Source organism: Ovis aries, chromosome 19, assembly GCF_016772045.2.
Source record: "Ovis aries strain OAR_USU_Benz2616 breed Rambouillet chromosome 19, ARS-UI_Ramb_v3.0, whole genome shotgun sequence".
NCBI classification, from domain to species: Eukaryota; Metazoa; Chordata; class Mammalia; order Artiodactyla; family Bovidae; genus Ovis; species Ovis aries.
Window position 1 is genome coordinate 41,629,602 of NC_056072.1, and position 20,067 is coordinate 41,649,668.

Sequence of the window (20,067 nt, forward strand, 5' to 3'; positions counted from 1 at the left end):
AAGCATATAGTGACTAATGTGAGATATGCGCGTTCTTTGAGTGTCAAATTCCTCAGCTATAGAATGAAGATGGTAATATCCTGTGGGCCTCCTTAAAAAACATGAGTATTCATGCAAAGGATTTAACATATCTCTTGGTACTAGTAAGTATTCTATAAATGCTAGCCAGTGTGGTAGTGGTATACAGTTGGCGGTGCATCCCCTTGCTCCACTCTCTAGGAGAAACAGTGTCGTTCAAGGTTTAAAAAATGAAAAAAGTTTACATGGAAGGTCTTTTCCTAGTTTGCCTAAGGAGATGGAATGTGGCTGCTTGGGGGGCGGGGGTGGGGGGGCATATGCTAGAGACCAGGACTCCATAGTACACTGTCATTCACATGAGATTTGCAGAAGCTATTCAGTATAATAGTTTGGTTTTTTTTTTAATTAAAATACTTGGACTAATATCCCCCTACTGGGTGACTTATCTGTCTAAGCTGAGATTCATGTTGTCTGTATTGAAACAAGATTAAGGTGTAAATTAGAATCAGTTCTACAGGTATGTGTGACTACTCTTTGTCTGTTAATTGGAATATTCCTACTGATTTGTTTAAAAAATAATTCCAAAGTGATGCCTGATCTTCATATTGTCAGAAGCTTCTACAAGCTTTAAATTTGCAGTTTAAACATTGTACTTCCATGAAGAAACTAGCTTGACAAGGACTACAGATTCACTAGAGGTCAAGGTAAATCCTGGTGAGAAAGATGACTTTGGATGGTGACACTCTGTGCTGTTTTGGGCAACATATTGTTGTCTGTGGAGAACATGGGCCTTGCCCAGTGGCTCAGAGGTCAAGAACTCACCTGCCAGTGCAGGAGACACAGAAGATATGGGTTTGATCCCTGGGTAGGAAAGATCCCCTGGAAAAGAAAATGGCAACTCATTCCAGCATTCTTGCCTGGAGAATCCCATGGAGAGAGGATCCTGGCGGGTAACAATCCATAGGGTTGCCAAGAGTCAGATATGACTGAGCGTATGCACACACACACACTGAGAACACAGATATATTTAATATGCCCGATATGGGGAATGAGAGGAACTTCTCTATGGTGTAGAGGTAACTGAGAATAAAGCTCGACATTGCGGAGGCTGGGTGTGTACCAAGTGATATCAAATGGCTGTGGACTTGGCTACACCTGGGTGTGAGCCTCGAGTCTACTGCTCAATGGTTGTTTAACTTCAGATGAGTTACTGAGCCTCTCACACTCAGCTTGTCTATAAAAATAAGGCTAAAAATAAATCCCTTGCATGGAGGTTGTAAGGATTAAATACAATAATGTATGTAAAGTAGTACAGGGACTGGCGTAAAAAATGCTCCATAAATTGCTACTTCTATTCTTCATCATTCATAATTAAATCTTATATTGTAACTGATATTTAACTAAGAGCTAATGAGCTATGGCAGTTCAGATTTAATAATTAATGAGCTATGCTAGTTTTTGAGCCATGAGGATTACCACCACTTCTATAACCACCACGGCCTTTAGATGTCACATGTGAGAAGACGCATCAGCTGAGGGACTCAGCCAAGTTGACCTTGTTCCAGGACCCAACAAGAGCCATCTGGTCCTGAATCAGAACATTGTAACTTCATCCTGCTCCAGGATGGAGAAGACCTGGCTCCATGAGCTGGTCTTTGGTTGGCCAACTCTCGTGAAGGAACAAGGGTGAAAGACTGTTAGTGAACACCTTCAGCCCCCATCTGGTCGTTGTCAAGAAGAAGAGCTGTGGTTGGCTTGGAGCCGATTAGTACATCAAGGCAGGCTCCTGAAATGCCATAGCGGCCACCTCCACTTCCCCTTGCCCTGTCGGCTCACCGCCACACGTGTGAATGAGGAAAGGTTCTTGCTTGGGGCAGGTCCCACCTCCAAGCCGCCTGTTCTCAGACTTGCATGAATCCTCAGTCATCGCCCCATATAGCTGGTTCAAGTGTTGAGTGTAGATGCCGAGTAGAGAGGTGACACGGTTTTAATTAATATTTTAAAGAAAGTTCCTTAGTTGTGGCCATCTTTTCTGTCCCTCACCTCTCTGGTTAGACCCTGAGCTTGCATCAGCTCATTAACTTTAATAGTTTGGCCTTTAGCCTCTCTGCCTCGTGTGATGTACCAGGCTTCACTTCTGCTGCGTAATTTAAGAGGAGAGACATACTGCTTTTTTTTTTTCTTTTTCCAATGGAGGGCTTAGGTCTTCCAGGGTTACTTGGAGTCAGAGCTTCATTTTAATGAGACAGCGCCAGAAAAGGAACATAGGGTGCCATTCCTTCAAAGAGAAGTACCCAGAGTCATTGGCCCAACATAGTACTTGTGAAGTTGCAAATTAATGGATTAAGGTAGATGCTGATAAAGAGGTAGAGTTGCCGAATCAAAATCTGCCAGGGAATATTGCAAATTCAAACATTTTTCTACCGATAATGAAAAGTGACAGTTTCTTCCTGCTTCAGTGCTAAATCCAGCATCTTTTCTCTTGCAATTTACGTGGAAATAATGAATGTTTTGTGTTAAGACCTTCCCCTTCCAGGGAACAGAGCTTCACCTCTCTAATTTTTATTGAATTAGCTGCCAGCATGCAGGAAATTTCATGTTAGCCTTTGGTCCTAGAAAATCATTTCAAAAGCATTGTAAAACATATACCTAATGAAAACTATGTGAAGCGAAGCCCAGCGTGGCTTATCTTTGAGGTTGTGCATATATACGTTTGTGTTTGTATATTTATTGTAAGGAACTAAAGTCAAAAGTAGCCTCTGTGTATGTAGTATATTTTCCTATATTATTGTTGAACTCTGTCCAAAATTGAGTGAGACTTTTCCTTTACTGAAGAATTAATACATACCTCAGTCTTTTAGCTACTCATATTTATATGATTATACATAATCCTTTCAGAATAATTCATTTTTATTTCTGAAGACAATGCTAATCTTTCATTTGGCTTCCCAGGTGCCTCAGCAGTAAAGAATCCACCTGCTGATACAGGAGACCTGGGTTCAATCCCTGGGTTGGGAAGATCCCCTGGAGAAGGGAATGGCTACCCACTCCAGTATTCTTGCCCAGAGAATCCCATGGACAGAGGAGCCTGGTAGGCTACAGTTCGTGGGGTTGCAAAGAGTCAGACATGACTTAGCGACTAAAGAACAATAATCTTTCTTTTAGAGAACCAGATAGTTCTAGATGTTTTGATCTTATTGGAAAACAAGTAGTTCCTTCCTAGTAAACAAGACCCTCTTGTTCATCCCTTCCCCACAGTCCCTCGGGTGCATCTGTTGGAAAAGATTTGAGGAAAAGATTCCCAGAAGCCAGGTCTCTTCCACGTCTCATATATTTATTAGTTGAAGGTTGAGAGTAGTTTTCAGATATCACTCATATTCATCTTGATATTTTTGCCTCAATTTGATTGTAGCCTAGACACAGCCCATCTTGCATGCACCGTCATTTCATCTTTTTCACATGCATTTTACAAAGAGAAAATCTTATTTTTAAACAACCAACTATATATATTAGCTTAAATGGCCTCCAAAAGGATGTGAATCTGACCTTGCTATGTGAGAGCACTGTCCTACATAGGATTTATGTGATAACAGAATGTCTTCCATTGAAGATGAGGAGATATTTGAGCAAAACACAATATAAAGGCAACAGAGAATAACAGATGCAGCTGTGTGCTCAGGGTGAAGGATGGACTCTGACATGGTATCTTTGTCCTGCAATATTTTATTGTTCTTGGGAATGTGAGAAATTATCTTTGAAATATTACTTTTCTGGTAGAGCTCTTCAATGATATTTATATGGTACCACATTTGCAGAGGCCTTTTAGCCAGTCTGAACAGCAACAGGTTGTATGGCATGTTCATTGAATAGTAACAAAGCTGGAACGCTTTAGCATGGAATCATCTTTGCATTGCATTACCTCCTTCCCGTAATATTCCCTTAACCATGAATGCTTTGGGGATTTCAGAGAGGAAATTATTGAGTGTTAACACAAAGGAGTCATTTATTATTTTTGTATTATTAAAAATAATTTCCCAAACACCAACATTATTTTAGAAGACACAAATATTACTGAAAGTACTCAAAGATCTAGAAATCTGTGGGAGGGCTGTGTTCTTTTTATCTTCTTGGCATCTCCTCTCTGTAAATGCAGGGAGATTAAAGTAGAATTGATGTTCCTTCCCAACTCTGTAGATGCGTCTGACTATAAAACTTATGGATTTCTATGCAAAACTGGGCTTCCTCGTGACCAACCTTGACTGCTTCCTATTTATTAAAAAGACTCGGTTTTAAAGGCTTCTTAGAGCTTTAAGACTGGGTGTGCATGTCTGTGCACATGTGTGTGATAGGTTGGGTTCTGCAGAGGCAGTGGTGAGAGGGAGTCTGGGGTGTAAGGTGTTTGCTTATTAGGCATCAACCCTGAATATTTATTTAAAAATTACAACATTTCATATTGAAATCTGGATTTCTGGCAACACAGGGTATGCTTTCCTGGGAAATGGCAATCTGCTAAAAGTGGAGTTTTTGCCCATCTTTTTTTTTTTTACAATGTTGTGTTGGCTTTTGGTGTATGATAATGCAAATCGGCACATGCATCCCCTCCTTCCTGAGCCTCCCTCCCCTCCCCCGATCCCATCCTTCCAGGTCTTCACCAGGCTGGGCTCCCTGGGCTGCACAGTGACTTCTCTCTAGTTAGTCATCTTGGACCCAATGGTGTATATATGTTGATGCTACTTTCTCCACTCGTCGCACTCTCTCCCTCCCCCACTGTGTTCACAAGTTCTTTCTCTATATCTGCATCTCATTCCTTCCTTACAAATAGGTTCATCAATACCATTTTCCAGATTCCATATATATATGTTAATATACTATATTTGTTTTTCTCTTTGTGACTTACTTCAGAAAGTTAGTATACCAGGTTCTAGGTTCATCCACCTCAGTAGAACTGACTCAGATTCCTTCTTTTTAATGGCCGAGTGATGTTCCATTCTATATAGGTGCCTCGTTTTCTGGATCCATTCATCTGTCAATGGACACCTAGGTTGCTTCCATGGTCTGGCTCTTTGCCAGTCTTGAGGAGCCCCTTTAGGTGTGTAAGTTCGTAATCTCAGTAGGGACATGAATTTAAGACTTGCTCATTGTTGTATATAGACATATGGCATTTTACTGCACTTCACAGATACTGCACTTTTATGCACTGAATGTTTGTGGCAACCTTCCATTGGGCAACCTTGCATTGGCCAATTTTCCAACAGGATTTGCTCACTGAGTGTCTCTGTGCCACATTTTGGTAATTGTCTAGCACTTCAGTTATTTTCATCATTATTATATTTGCTATGGTGATCTGTGATCACTGATCCTGGATGTTGCCATCATAATTATTCTGGGGCACCGTGAACTGCGCCCATATGACACAGAGACCTTAATCTATAAATGGCATGTGTGTTCTGAGCACTCATCTGACCTGTAGTTCCCTGTCTCTGTCCCTCTCCTCGGCTCTCCCTATTCCCTGAGACACAGCAGTAGAATGATTAGTAGAAAGTAGAATTGAAAGTAGAATGATTAGTAACCCTGAAGTGGCCTCTGTGGGATTTCCTGGGGGCTCAGTGATAAAGAACCTGCCTGCCAATGCAGGTGCGATCCCTGGGCCAGGGAGATCCCTGGAGGAGGAAACAGCAACCCAGTCCAGTATTCTTGCCTGCAGAATCCCATGGGAGGAGCCTGGCTTACCCCCATCCATGGCAGTCCTTAAAGACTTGGACACAACGTAGCCACTAAACACCAACAAGAACGACAAAGTGGCCTCTAAGTGTCCAGCTGGAAGGAACAGTCACGCATCTCACTTTAGAGCAACAGCTTGGAATGATTAAGCTGAGTGAGAAGGCATGTCGAAAGCTGAGACAGGCCAAAAAGCTTGGCCTCCCTCTTGAGCCAAACAGCCAAGTTGTGAATGTAAAGGAAAAGTCCGTGAGGAAATTTACAGTGCTTCTCCAGTGAACACATGAATGATGAGAGTGAAACAGCCTTGTGCTGATATGGAGAAAGTGAGAGTGGTCTGGAGAGAAGATCAAACCAGCCACACCATTCCCTTATGTTAACCCAGAACCAGGCCCAAACTCTCTTCGTTTCTGTGAAGCCTGAGAGAGGTGAGGATGCTACAGAAGCAAAGTTTGAAGTAAACAAAGGTTGATTCATGAAGTTTTAGGAAAGAAACAGTCTCCATACATAGAAATGCAAGGTGAAGCAGCAAGTGCTGATGTAGGAGCTGCAGCGAGTTATCCAGATCTGGCTAGGATGATTCATGAAGGTGGCTCCACTAAACACCAGCTTTGCAACGTAAACAAAGCAACCATATATTAGAAGAAGATGCCATCTAGGACTTTCAGAGCTAGAGAGACTTTGATGCCTGGCCTCAAAGTTTCAAAAACAGGCTATCTCTCTTCTTGGGAGCTGATGCAGCTGATGACCTTAAGTTGAAGCCATGTACCATTTTAAAATCCTAGAACCCTTAAGAATCATGCTAAATCTACTCTGCCCAAGCTCCATAAATGGAACACAGCTGGGATGACAACACATCCATTTACATTTATGGTGTTTATAACATAGTTTACTGAACGTTTTAAACCCACTTACTGCTCGGGGGAAAAAAAAAAAAGATTCTTTTCAAAATCTTGCTAAGCATTGACAAAGCACTTGGTCATCCAAGAGCTCTGGTGGAGATGTACAATGAGACTCAAGTTGTCTTTCTGCCAGCTAACACAGCATCCATTCTGTGGCCTGTGGATCCAGGAGTAACTTCAACTTTAAAGTCATATTATTTAAGAAATATCCAGTAGGCTAAAAAGTTCATTCCAGGTGTTCCAGAGCCCGAACTAACTTTTTGACCAACCCAAGGCACTCCACAAGGCTATAGCCGCCATATATAGTGATTCCTCTAATGGGTCTGGGCATTCATCTGAAAACTTACTGGAAAGGATTTGCCATTCTAGGTTCCATGAAGAACACTCATGATTACTGGGAAGAGATTAAAATGCCAGTATTAACAGGAATTTGCCAGAAGTTGATTCCAGCCCTCAAACCTTGGGTGGAGGAAGTAACTACAGATATAATAGAAATAGCAAGAAAACTAGGAGTGGATGGAGAAGGAAATGGCACCCCACTCCAGTACCATTGCCTGGAAAATCCCATGGACAGAGGAGCCTAGTAGGCTACATGTAGGCCATGGGGTCGCAAAGAGTCGGACATGACTGAGCGACTTCACTTCACTCCACTTAGACAATAGGGACCAATCAAGAACCAACACACAACCCTTCGAAAGAAAGTGACCAATCAGACGTTCCCCTACCTAGAAACCCTTTTTTCCATGTATACCCCCTATATAAGCAATGTAATCCAAGACTCGGGGCTCTTCCCTATAGCCGCTGTGTCGGTATCGGTGGGAGCCCCAGCTCAAGCTTGGTAATAAAAACTCTCTTGCTTTTGCATCAGAAAAGAAAAAAAAGAAAACTAGCAGTGGAGCCTGAAGATGTGACTGAGCTGCTGCAATCTCATGATAAAAGTATGACAAATGAGTACGTACTTTGTGTGGATGAGCAAAGAAAGTAGCTTCTTGAGATGGAATCTACTCCTGGTAAAGATGCTGTGAATATGGTTGAAATGACAACACAGGATTTAGTATGTTACATCAGCTTAGTTGATAAACCAGGGGCAGATTTGAGAGGATTGACTCCAGTTTTGAAAGACATGCTCAGGTGGGTAAAATATTATCACACAGCATCATATGCTGCCAGGACAAAGTCTATCAGTGCAGCAGATTTCATTGTCTTCTTTTAAGAAATCGAGATAGCCACCCTAACTTTGAGCAACCATTCCATCCCAATCAGTCAGCACTTATCAACATCTCAAAGCAAGACCCTCCACCAGCGAAAAGATGACGACTGCCTGAAGGTCCATATACTGCTTAGCATTTTTTAGCAATAAAGCATTTTAAAAAATTGAAGAATGGATGTTGTTTCTTCAGACATAATGCCACTGCATGCTTAGGAGACTACGGTACAGTGTTAACGCAATGTTTACATGTACTACAAGACCAAAAACTCATGTGACTTGATTTATTGCAATATTTGCTTTCCTGTGGTGGTCCAGAACTGAACCCACTATATCTCCGAGGAATGCCTATAGTGACAAGATTGCATTTTGGCTCTCTGAATGAAAAAGAGAAGATTGGTAAGACTGAGAGTGTGCCTTTTCTTTAGGATAGAAGTTGAAGCAGGAGGTCAGGATTTCACCTTGCCCGTCCTTTTAATTTCTTGGAGCCAGAGGGCACACAGCCCACAGAATGACGGCTCTGTCCTCCTCCGACCCCTCCTGTGGCCTTTCTCTAGTCACCTCTCATCACAGCCCGGGTACTGAGAAGGCCTTTAACTAGAAGTGAGAGGTGAGATTCAGTGGCGAAATGGGAGGCTGAAAAGTCAGTCGGAGAAATCATCTTAAAGAGTGAGGTTTGACACCAACTTTCTCCCCCGAGGGGCCCTGTCGCTTCAAGCCTTTAATACCAGGCCTGACAAATATTTAGAAAATGTTCAGGCTGGAACCATTTTGCACAAGCAGAGGCTGAGATGTCCTGATGGATTTTTTTTTTTTCTCCTTCATCTCTAATATCTGTGATCCTCTGAATCCTGCTAAGGAAATGCGGAGCTCAGCAGCTCTTCTCTGGCTCGCAGTTGGTGCTAGGAGAGAGAGATGGTGGGGCAGAGGCTGAAGGAGATCTTGCCAGAAGGTGGGGAGGAGCAGATATACAGGAGCCTGGGCCTCCTGCTCAGGGAATGGAAAGGGAGTCAAGTAGTGGGCTTGAACTTGAAATGGGTGATTTCTGGTGGAGCAGGTGGGGAGCAAAACATTGGGAAGTGTTTCAGCTCTTACGGAGGGAACTACATGTTTAGAGGGCACTCCAGCCGTGCTCCTAAGGAACACAGGAAGCATCCAGGGAGATGGGCAGTGTGGTCACAGGTTAGAGCAGGTGCTGTGGAAGGCAGTGTATGAGTGGGGCTGTGTGTGCTTCTCATGGTCCGTCCCAACCGACACAGAACAGTGGTTTTCTTCTTTGTTTCTTTGGATTGGCATGCTTTTGTTACTGTTGTTGTGTTTTGTTTGTTTGTTTGTTTCCTACTTAATGGTTCTTTGTGATTGTTTAGTTGTGAAGTTGGGTCCAACTCCTTGCAACCCCATGGACTGTAGCACCCCAGGCTTCCCTGCCCTTCACTGTCTCCTGGAGCTTGCTCACATGTCCATTGAGTCAGTGATGCCATCCAACCATCTCATCCTCTGTCGCCCCCTTCTCCTTCTGTCTTCAATCTTTCCCAGCCTCAGGGTCTTTTTCAGTGAGTCAGTTCTTCACATCAGGTGGCCAAAGTATTGGAGCTTCAGCATCAGTCTTTCCAATGAATATTTAAGGTTGATTTCCTTTAGAATTGACTGGTTTGATCTCCTTGCTGTCCAAGGTACTTTCAAGAGTCTTCTCCAATACTGCAGTTTGGAAGCATCAATTCTTAATGGTTGCCTTGACCCTAAATGCACTAGGGAATTGATCAGGATAGTGCAGCTTGGGTGGAAGTGGATGAAGAAGGGGAAGTCAGAACAACTTTCAGAATCTGAATTTGAGAGAACAGGTGAGAGACGGTGAGATGATTTTGGTGATGGTGGGATGGAACAATGGTAAACAGTGACCTCTTGCTTCCTGGGTTCTAAGCACTATCTCAACTCTGTTTGTATGCTAACTGACTACCTGACCGAGTCTGCCCAGAATCCTCTGGAGAAGATACTGCAACTATCTTTGTTCCTCACTGAAGAAAACTAGCCATAAAGAGGTTTGGGCATTGGTTCAGGGTCTCAAAGCTAATGGATGTGGGGACAGTATTCAAGCCCACACAGTGTGGTCCCAAACCTACTCCTGTGAGCCCTGTACAGTACAGCCACATCTCACAGAAGGGGAATCGGCGCCACCACAGGAGCAGAGATCTTTGCTAAATTTGCCCTGGGAATCCAATTGTCTCTATTTTTGTGTGTTTACTGTCAGCCAGACTTTCTCAGCTAGTAATCCATGGGACATTTATCATTGCAAATATACATTGGAGTGAGAAAGAATGATTGAATTTGTCATGCTTCTGCAATCCAGGACCTTTCAGGCTGTCTTGAATGGGATGATGAACCCTGAGAATTGCCAGAAGGAGCCCACACAAAGCAGGGTTTCCCAAGAAAAGATGTAAAAACAGAGCTCTTTTCTCACAGCAGATTCGCTTGTGCTTCTCCAAACACAAGTGTCATGTGCGGTGTAATTTACGAAACAGTGTCATAAACATTCTGTGAGTTTGGGACCAGAAATAGCACTACAAGGGAAACCCAACCGTTTGGAGGTAAGAGAGTGTCTCAGTTAGGAGCTGGGGCCGAGCCTGCCTTTGCAGGGAGCCTCGTCCATTCATCTCTCAGACTCAGCATCGTGCTCCCCCTTCCGCCCAGGCTCTGCATCCCTCTTGATGGGCAGCTGCCTGCTGAGTCCGCCGTATGTAACACACATGGTGGGTGTCCCCCCTTTAACAGCCCTGGCCCAATTCCTCTCAAACAATTTGGACTTCAACTGCCACAGTGCAGCAGCAGTCTTTCTAACGACACCCCCACAGAGGGCACACTCCGTATTCTCGGGCAGAGGGAAAACCTGAGGGCCAGCAGGAAGGAGGAGAGAACCCCAAGTGGGTTTCCTGGGTCCTCCTGCCTCTGACATCCTTGCCAGTAGCTACGCACCTACGACGTCTCCTACTGAGTTAGCTTCAGCCTGCTAACAAGCACATCAAACCAGCGCTAAGTCTCTTTGAACAGACATAGTATGGCTCACTTTCTTTCTTGTGCAGCCATCACAAAGGATGAGAAGGCCCAACCTGACAGTACAGGGTGGTGCAAAGGAGCCTAGCTTGTAAAATTTGGAGAGAATCACAAACTATGTGCTCATCCTCTACTTTCTTGCAGTATCTAGTGAGAGACTTGCTTCTCTGCACTCAGGCTGAGTCTCACTGACTTGTGGGTTCTATCCATTTAATTAACTCAGGGGAAGACTCTATGGAGCGACTGCTATCTTTGTTGGCATCCATGGATGTTCTTGACTCAAGGTATTCTAGGGAGTAAGGGAGAATGGTAAAAAGCTGGGTGCCTGTCCAGACAGGGACCATTTGGGAACCACATCCTCTTAGATGATTTGTGCCCCCTTGACTGACTTATTCTCAAGCTATCAGGACAACCTCCTTCCTCTTGCTTATCCCTTTAGTAATGCCTTGCTTGACCCAAATTTAATCATCCAATATCTCATTCCCTCAAGACCCTGAAATTTCTTTGTAAGATGGCAAGGAACTAATCCAGTTATTAAGTTAATAGTCTTCAAGTATGAGGGTGTTTCTAACCATCTCATATGGATGCTTTTTAACAGAGTATTTTGATAGAGTAGTTCTCATGGCAGAAAGATATGCAGTATGTATTCCTGAGGAAGACACAGTAAGAGTAATGTCTTTAAGTCCTCAGACTAGTCCAGGTGTCGCCGCTTGGTAGATCTGTTATGTGTGAAACTTGGTCAGACTCACCCATGGAACTAGGTTTGCTCTTGACAATCATGAGCCAGTTATGAGTTATGGTTGGCATCCGTAAAAATGTCAACAATTCTAGCTTTAGCATAAGCCTCGCCTGTCTTTGTAAGCATATAAGAAATAATCCACACAAAGACTCTCCTTATTATGCAGGTGAGTGAAGACTGGGAAAGGTTGATACTGAGCGCAAAATTTCACTGGATACAATAGACAGGACAAGAGAGAGAACTGCAGTGATGAGAAACAGGAATATTATCAGTCTCACTTTCTTCTGCACCTAAAAGAATTTTCAGATCTTGATTTGACTTCTAAACTATTACCCAGATCCTAAAAGTTGAGTCCATTAAAGAGGAAAAGTGCAAAATCTATGCTAATGACTATTTTGGCCCAGGCTTATATAAGTCAAAGGGCCTCTGTTCCATGCAATCAATGTGGCAAGAGCCAACTGTAACTATTAGGGAAAGATTGCCTTTGTGAAAACAGTCGAGTGGGATGTTGACATAACAAGGTTTACATATCTTTATAAACTTGGGTTGATCAAATTCAGTGTAGGAAAAAAACAGGAAAACCACCAACAGTACAATGTGCTAATTAATTTAAAACTATTTGGGGATTTGTTAAGGAGGTTCACTGATTACTTGGTTTCCAATCATTTTAAATTACATTTTATATAACTACATAGAGATATAAATCTTTATATCTATAGACTTGTGCATTGGGAAGTCTTTCTAGGTGTGCATATCTCTATCCATCAATTGTTTGACATGTGTTCTCTGCCAGGCACAGTGAAAAGCACCTCTACTGCATCACCTCGTTTAATCTGTATAAAATATCGTGAATGCAATGATGGATATTCCAGCCACGTAAGTAAGGACATTGGAGTCAGGCCTTGAGCTTGGGTCATCTTGACCTCTCAGCCAGTACGTGTGACCACACAAGCATGCCGCCTCCTTTGCGCCTTCTATCTCCTTGTGTGTTGTGCGGGCACCAAGCTCTTGCTGTCGAATATTCTGTGTCCTAGCCTTAGCTACAGTAACAACCTCTGAATAAACAGGTTTCTATTACTCTCTCACAACTCTGTGGTCAGCAATGGCTCTGCTCTCTTTCTGGTTTTCCGAGACCCAGGCTGGAGGAGCCCCCTTCTGGGTCACACTGTTCTCTCTGCAGAGAAAAGAAAGGCAAAGGAAGGTGTTAAGCCCTGGAATTGCACTTAGAGTTTCTGCTTGGACCTGGGGTTTTTTATATCTGCTTACATCCCATTGGCCAAAGAAGGTCATGTGGCCAAGTCTGACAGTGTGGCAGGAAGGCACAGATAACATGCTAAGTCAGTTCAGTCGTGTCTGAGTGTTTTTGACCCTATGGACTGTAGCCTGCCAGGCTCCTCTGTCCATGGGATTCTTTATGCAAGAATACTAGAGTAAGTGTCCTGCTTTGGCAGGTGGATTCTTTACTACTAGTGCCACCTGGAAAGCCTAACAGGTAATGTAAAGATGTATAATTCTCTTGGACCAAGAATAAAAAGTTGGAAAAAAAAATACCAGCTACCACTATAAGATGGGGATTAAGTTATGGAAGATAAACCTCCCTGTGACTCAGTGGTTGAGAAATAACTGGGAAGATGGAAAAGTAACTCATGCCTCTCGTCTTGCCCCCAGGGCTCCAGAAATTGAGGAGAAACAACTCAATATTCTAGAAGAATATTCTAGTCAATAGACTAGAATGAAGTGAAGCAGGCAGTGCGGTAAAGGACGGGCTGGCCAGCTAGACTTGGACATAGGGGTGGCCAAGGCCTTTTCCCAGTGGGGCAGAAGGCATCTTGGCTCTCTCCATGTGCTTAGAATTTCTGAAGCAAACAGGGGAGCAAGCGGATCACTGGGGGACACTGGGTAAGAGGATAACTGGCTTCAGTCCCTGGTGGAGGGAAGAAGAGGTGAAGACAGCTGCTGAGAGGTGGTAGGAACAGGAGATGAAAGGAGCCATTCTCCAAGGCTACAGTACAAATCCAGTCATCTCTTGGCCACAGACTGAATCCCACGCTAGGAACCACAGAGGAGCAATACCCTTGAAGCCTGCCCTGTATTTCTGGCAGTTCTGTTTGGTGCAGCCCCGTCCCCACCCTTTCCCATCGCAAATGTTCTACTTCCAGGCAGAATTCCCATCCCCTATGGCCCCGATTTTCAAGCTCGAATAAGGAGGCAGGACGCTGAGACATTGTAGTTCTCCAGCAGGTTCCTGCTACTGGCAACTGGGGTACATTAAGGAAGATTTGGCTCCATCCGTGAAAACTGTCTGATGGTGCTGAGTCAGTGTGAGGATGGCTGACGGCTGTGGCTGCGTTTGGGTCCGCACAGGCATGTGCAGTGGTCACACAGGGCACGGCTCCAGAGCCAGACTGCCTGGCTTCTCTTCTGGCTCCCTTATCTCTTTGAGTCGAGCTAGCTTGTTAACCTGCCTGAGTCTCAGTGTCTTCATCCATCAAAAGGAGATAATATCAGTCTAAAGAGTTGCCCCGAGGATTCAGTGAGACAATCCACATACAGCACTTAGAGAGCCAAGCACATGGCAAGCACTTAGGAAGTGATTATTATTAATATTACTATCATCATCATCACCACATCATCACCATCACTGTGGATAATGAGGATGAAACTAATCCTACCAATAATGTGTCGCTGATGTTTTATGTCAGTAATGCTCAGCAACATGCCTGGTTAACAGTTACCAAACGTCTTCCCTGTGCCGGGCAGGTTTCTGAGCTCTTCTCAAGCACATATTTACAAGAACCACAGAGAGGTAGGTAGGATTATAATCCCCCATTTTACAGAGGAAGCAACTAAGTTTCACAGGTGGTTAAGAGCTTGCCAGGGTGACATAATTAGGAAGAGATGGAATAGGTCTTGCAGCCCTAGTGGGCTGGCTCCAGAGTCCAGGCTCTGAGCATTACGCATGCTGCTTCTCACAATAACACAGAACTACCGCTCATCTCAGAGTTTCCTTGGGTCCAGAGTGACTGGACAGGTTGTAAATGCAGGCACCCCCATCCTGCTTCATCCTGTGCGGCTGAGGGAAAGCCGGCATGCTATTCTGAGAACATCAGCCTGGAGTGTACATTGTGTGTGAATCACCCAGTGAACAAATGGCCCAATTATAAAGGTTGGCTGCTGTGCAAGCTTGGAGCCTCCTGTCGAGCTTGACTGTGAGGCTCTTTGAGGGCCAGCGCTCTGCCGTTGCCAAAGGCCCTGCTCAGAGGTCAGCTGGGGTTGGCAGTCTGTGCCATGGTTGACCCAGTCCACAGATAATGAGGGAATTTATATCTGCAGAATTACGATCTCGTGTTTAGGGTTTAGGCTATGGAAGAATGGGAGAATAGGAAGGTTTTTCTAATGATTCATTTTAGGCCTGTCGAAGAAAACTGCACACTGTAAACTCCTAGAGATTTTGCAACAACCTTTGCTTTGCAATGTAACATTCTCAGGAAACAGTTTCGACAGGGCACATTTTAAAGACCCTAAACAGTGAACCAGTTATGCATATGCTTAGCATTAAGGGTATCTCTGGCTACCTGAAAATGCCTTGATCAAAGTCATATGCTTATTCCCAACAGCTACGCCATGAGAGTTAGAAATTCCCTGAAATTCCCTTCTCTCTACCTTGAAATGTCGATCAGATAGTTGGTTGTCTCGAGTTCCTCTGTTAGAATAGGTATAAAAATCAATGTTTGGTGTTTAACATTTATGTCCTACTGTAGTACTTCAGATGAATTTGGTTATTTTAATAGATGATGTAGATGATCAGGGTAAATGGTTACCATAGAAATGTTGTTCAGTCATTAAGTCGTGTCCAACTGTTTGCAACTCCGACTACAACACGCCAGGTTTCCCTGTCCTTCACTATCTCCCGGAGGTTGCTCAAACTCATGTCCATTGAGTTGTTAATGCCAGACAACCATCTTATCCTCCATTGCCCTCTTCTCCTGCCCTCAATCTTTCCCAGCATCAGGGTCTTTTCCACTGAGTCAGCTCTTTGCATCAAAGTGTTGATATGCATAGCCAAAGTACTGGAGTTTCAGCTTCAACATTAGTCCTTCCAATGAATATTCAAGGTTGATTTCCTTTAGGATTGACTGGTTTGATCTCCTTGCAGTCCAAGGGACTCTCAAGAGTCTTCTCCAACACCACAGTTCAAAAACATCAATTCTTCAAAAGCATCAAAACTCTCAGTATTCTTTATGGTCCAGCTCTCACATCCATACATGACTACTGGCAAAATCATAGCTTTGACTCTGTAGATCTCAATGTTAGAAGCAGAGCACATACAGCTCATTTCCAAACTGTGTGGAGGGACTGGTGGCTCTCCAGGGCCAGCTCCCTTATGAGGGATCTAGTGTTCTGCAGCTTACAGGTCTGATATCTGCTCATGCATTCTTGGTGCCACTGAGGCAGAACGAGAAAGAGCTAGAAGGTCATATCTGGCTCTTAAGTTCTCTAGTCCTCAATGTGGTATTTTCACTCAGAACCCATTAGCCAGAACAGGTCAGTGTGGGTCCCTTATCTGCAAGGGATTTGGAAATGCAGCTGAGCATGTGGATATTCATGGAGCAGTCAGAGCCACTTCTGTGCTACCTACTCAAGTCAGCTTTCCAGTAAGGCTGTCAGATTATACATGTTCTCGGTGCTGCAAATAAGACAACATGAGAGAACCAGGAGGCATAGACTTACCTGGCTGAGTCTTGGGGGTTTTCTTCTACAGGTTTGATTATGAATTTGAGGGCTTCTTGGTCTCTCACATTCTCCTCCTGCTGATGCAGAGATAAGGGAGTGTGGATGACCGTGAACTTAGGGAAACCCTAGAGAAAACACATATTTTATTTCCCTTGCCCAAGACTTTGACTTGTGGATATGAATTCTTTAGTTAGATCTATATAGATCCACACAGGACAAAGATACGTTTTCAGAAGCCAAAGCATTCAGTTCAGTTCAGTAGCTCAGTCATGTCCAACTCTTTGCGACCCCTAGGACTGCAGCCAGACAGGCTTCCCTGTCCATCACCAACTCCTGGAGCTTATTCAGACTCATGTCCATCACATTGGTGATGCCATCCAGCCATCTCATCCTCTGTTATATACCCTTCTCCTCCTGCCTTCAATCTTTCCCAGCTAGAGGGTCTTTTCAAATAAGTCAGTTCTTCTCACTAGGTGGGCAAAGTGTTGGGGTTTCAGCTTCAACATCAGTCCTTCCAATGAATATTTAGGACTGATTTCCTTTAGGATGGACTGGTTGGATCTCCTTGCAGTCCAAGGGGACTCACAAGTGTCTTCTCCAACACCACAGTTCAAAAGCATCAATTCTTTGGCGCTCAGCTTTCTTTATAGTCCAACTCTCACATCCATATATGACTACTGGAAAAACCATAGCTTTGACTGGACAGACCTTTGTTGGCAAAGTAATGTCTCTGCTTTTTAATATGCTGTCTAGGTTGGTCATAACTTTCCTTCCAAGGAGTAAGCATCTTTCAATTTCATGACTCTGGTCACCATCTGCAGTGATTTTGGAACCTGAAAAAATAAAGTCTGTCACTATTTCCACTGTTTCCTCATCTATTTGCCATGAAGTGATGGGACTGACTGGATGCCATGATCTTCATTTTCTGAATGTTGAGCTTTAAGCCAACTTTTTCACTCTCCTCTTTCACTTTCATCAAGAGGCTTTTAGTTCCTCTTCACTTTCTGCCATAAGGGTGGTGTCATCTGCGTATCTGAGGTGATTGATATTTCCCCTGGCAATCTTGATTCCAGCTTGTGCTTCATCCAGCCTAGCATTTCAGATGATGTACTCTGCATATAAGTTAAATAAGCAGGGTGACAATATACAGCCTTGATGTATATTGGGTTCCTTTCCCAATTTGGAACCAGTCTGTTGTTCCATGTCCAGTTCTAACTGTTGCTTCTTGACCTGCATACAGAACAAGATAAATTTTCAGAAGCCAAAGCACTAGAATTATATATATCATTAATTATGCCATGGTTACCTCAACTTATTTGGTATTCTTGCCCATAGAAATTCATGTTGTTAGTTCTGTGTTTTTTAACCGACCTGGAGTGATTATTAAATTAATCATTACCTACTTTGTGGTATCCAGTGGGTACCATATACATGTAAAATAAACATAATTCTGTATCTACTTTGCATCTTTTGTGATTATTTACTTTTTACATTTTATTTATTTTATGGTATTTATGTTTCACCTTTACATCTTTTATTTCTTTATATTTTATTAAATATTTTGTTTTATGTTTTATTTTACAGTATTTATCTTTAATTTTTTATTTTCTGGTTGTTTCTTCATAGGCATTGTGATTAAACTATAGAGGCTTGAAAGACTTTATTGAGATTTTCTTTCTTGGAAAGTTTACATAATACCAAGTGAAGTGAGCAAATTATTTTACCTGTTAGCTGGATGACTTGTTGTTGTGTGTGTATATGTGTGTAGCTGTTTTAAAAAACCCTCTATTCCTTTAAAGTGCAAAAACTCAACAAACTGGTTACTTTTGAAATATCACATAGTATTAGAGACTTTCCCACAAAGCTCCCTTACCCAAGGATATGACATCATTAATATATTGTTTTTCAACGAGTGACAAGCTAATTGTCTTTGCCCAAAGGCTTAATGGAATTTCGCCCAAGAAATCAGGCAAGTGCTTGATAAAGTCTGTGGGACATGTCATATCTAGTTATTTGTCTGGGATATTTGTATCTCTCTTTACAAAAATGCAAACTTAAAAAAAAAAAAAAACAGCCTCCCTTTATCATGTGTAGGCACATACCCTTGGTCAGGATAGAGTGTGAAGAGAGCTGTCAGTGACTAAGAGATTCATCAAATGTTCCTTGAGAGTTACAGTAGAAAACCACAATTGTATCGATTTCATAGAAGTTACTGAAGCGACACTGCAACTTTCATTCTAGATTTTCCTACTTATTAGGGTGCATGCCAAGAGGAAAATGTCTTAAATCCTGCAGGCAAAGAAAATACAGCTTATTTCTTTTTTTGTTGTTTCTTATTTTTGATGATAATTTTAGAAAAGCTGTGTGAAGATAGGCAGGATCGCGGTCTGACAGTAGAGTTCCAAAATGAAAAAGCAAATGAAACAAGTAAATCTTTGCCTTAAACATCAAATAACTGATTATGCTTCTGCCTCATTCACAGAATTAAACACTTGTGTTATTCGATGATATTGCCAGAGTTTGGCTTTTCATTTTAATTTTAGGAAGGATCAAAAAGATTTCATATAGAACTCCCTTCAAATGGAATAGAGATGGATCTCTAAGTGCTTCTTTAATGTGGGAAGTTGTAATTGATTTCAACATGGGCAATTTGTGATCAGATGTCAAATTTTCAGAAACTAACATATTAGAGGTACAGAGATTTACATGATTTGTAAGTTACAGAGCATTCAACACACATTGCTTTTTTTTTTTTTTTTTACTACTTTATTTTACTTTACAATACTGTATTGGTTTTGCCACACATCAACATGAATCCACCACGGGTGTACATGTGTTCCCTATCCTGAACCCCCCTCCCACCTCCCTCCCCATATCATCTCTCTGGGTCATCCCAGTGCACCAGCCCCAAGCATCCTGTATCCTGCATTGAACCTAGACTGGCGATTCGTTTCTTATCTGATATTATACATGTTTCAATGCCATAAAGTTAAAATACATGTAATCTATCTCCTTGTGTTTGTTTCAATACAACCAAAGTAAACAGAAACTGACAATTTCATGCAATAAAAAAGTGCTCATTTCCCACATCATACTTAATTCTTGGGCATCAAACGAACCTTACCTTAAGTATCAGCCCCACCAATTCCCAGCTAAGTGAGACCTTGTTCTTTTATTTCTTTGTGCTCTATTTTCCTCATCTGCAAAACACAGACACTTTGGACTTTCTGATGGATGACTCAGCGGGTAAGGAATCAGCCTGCAAAGCAGGGGACGCAGGTTTGATACCTGGGTCAGGAAGATCCCCAGGAGGAGTAAATGGCAACCTACTCCAGTATTCTTGCCTGAGAAACCCCATGCATAGAGGAACCTGGTTGGCTATAGTCCATGGGGTCGCACAGAGTTGGACATGACTGAGCCCAGCATACCCAGCACAGCACATAGTATCCATGTCAGCAATTAACTGAGACAGAACACACCCAGCATTCCTATAGCTGCTGTCAGAATAGGCATTTCTGATTTGCATCCATGCACACATTTCATCGTCACCCAGCAGAATGACCTTTGATGCCATGTTGACCATACCTTCTGTAGCACAGTACTTTGTATCTAGTAGACAATCAGTAATTATTTGTTGATGTTCTGTCATAGAAATGTCTGTTATTTTTGCCGACACTGACTTCAGATGTCATTCTCTTGGA

The 20,067-nt window shown here is 42.8% G+C and overlaps 1 protein-coding gene across 10 annotated transcripts in view; it reads left to right on the top strand.

Moving 5' to 3' along the window:
• The window catches only part of FHIT (fragile histidine triad diadenosine triphosphatase), a 1,568,898-nt gene that overhangs the window by 1,424,644 nt on the left and 124,187 nt on the right, over positions 1-20,067 (top strand).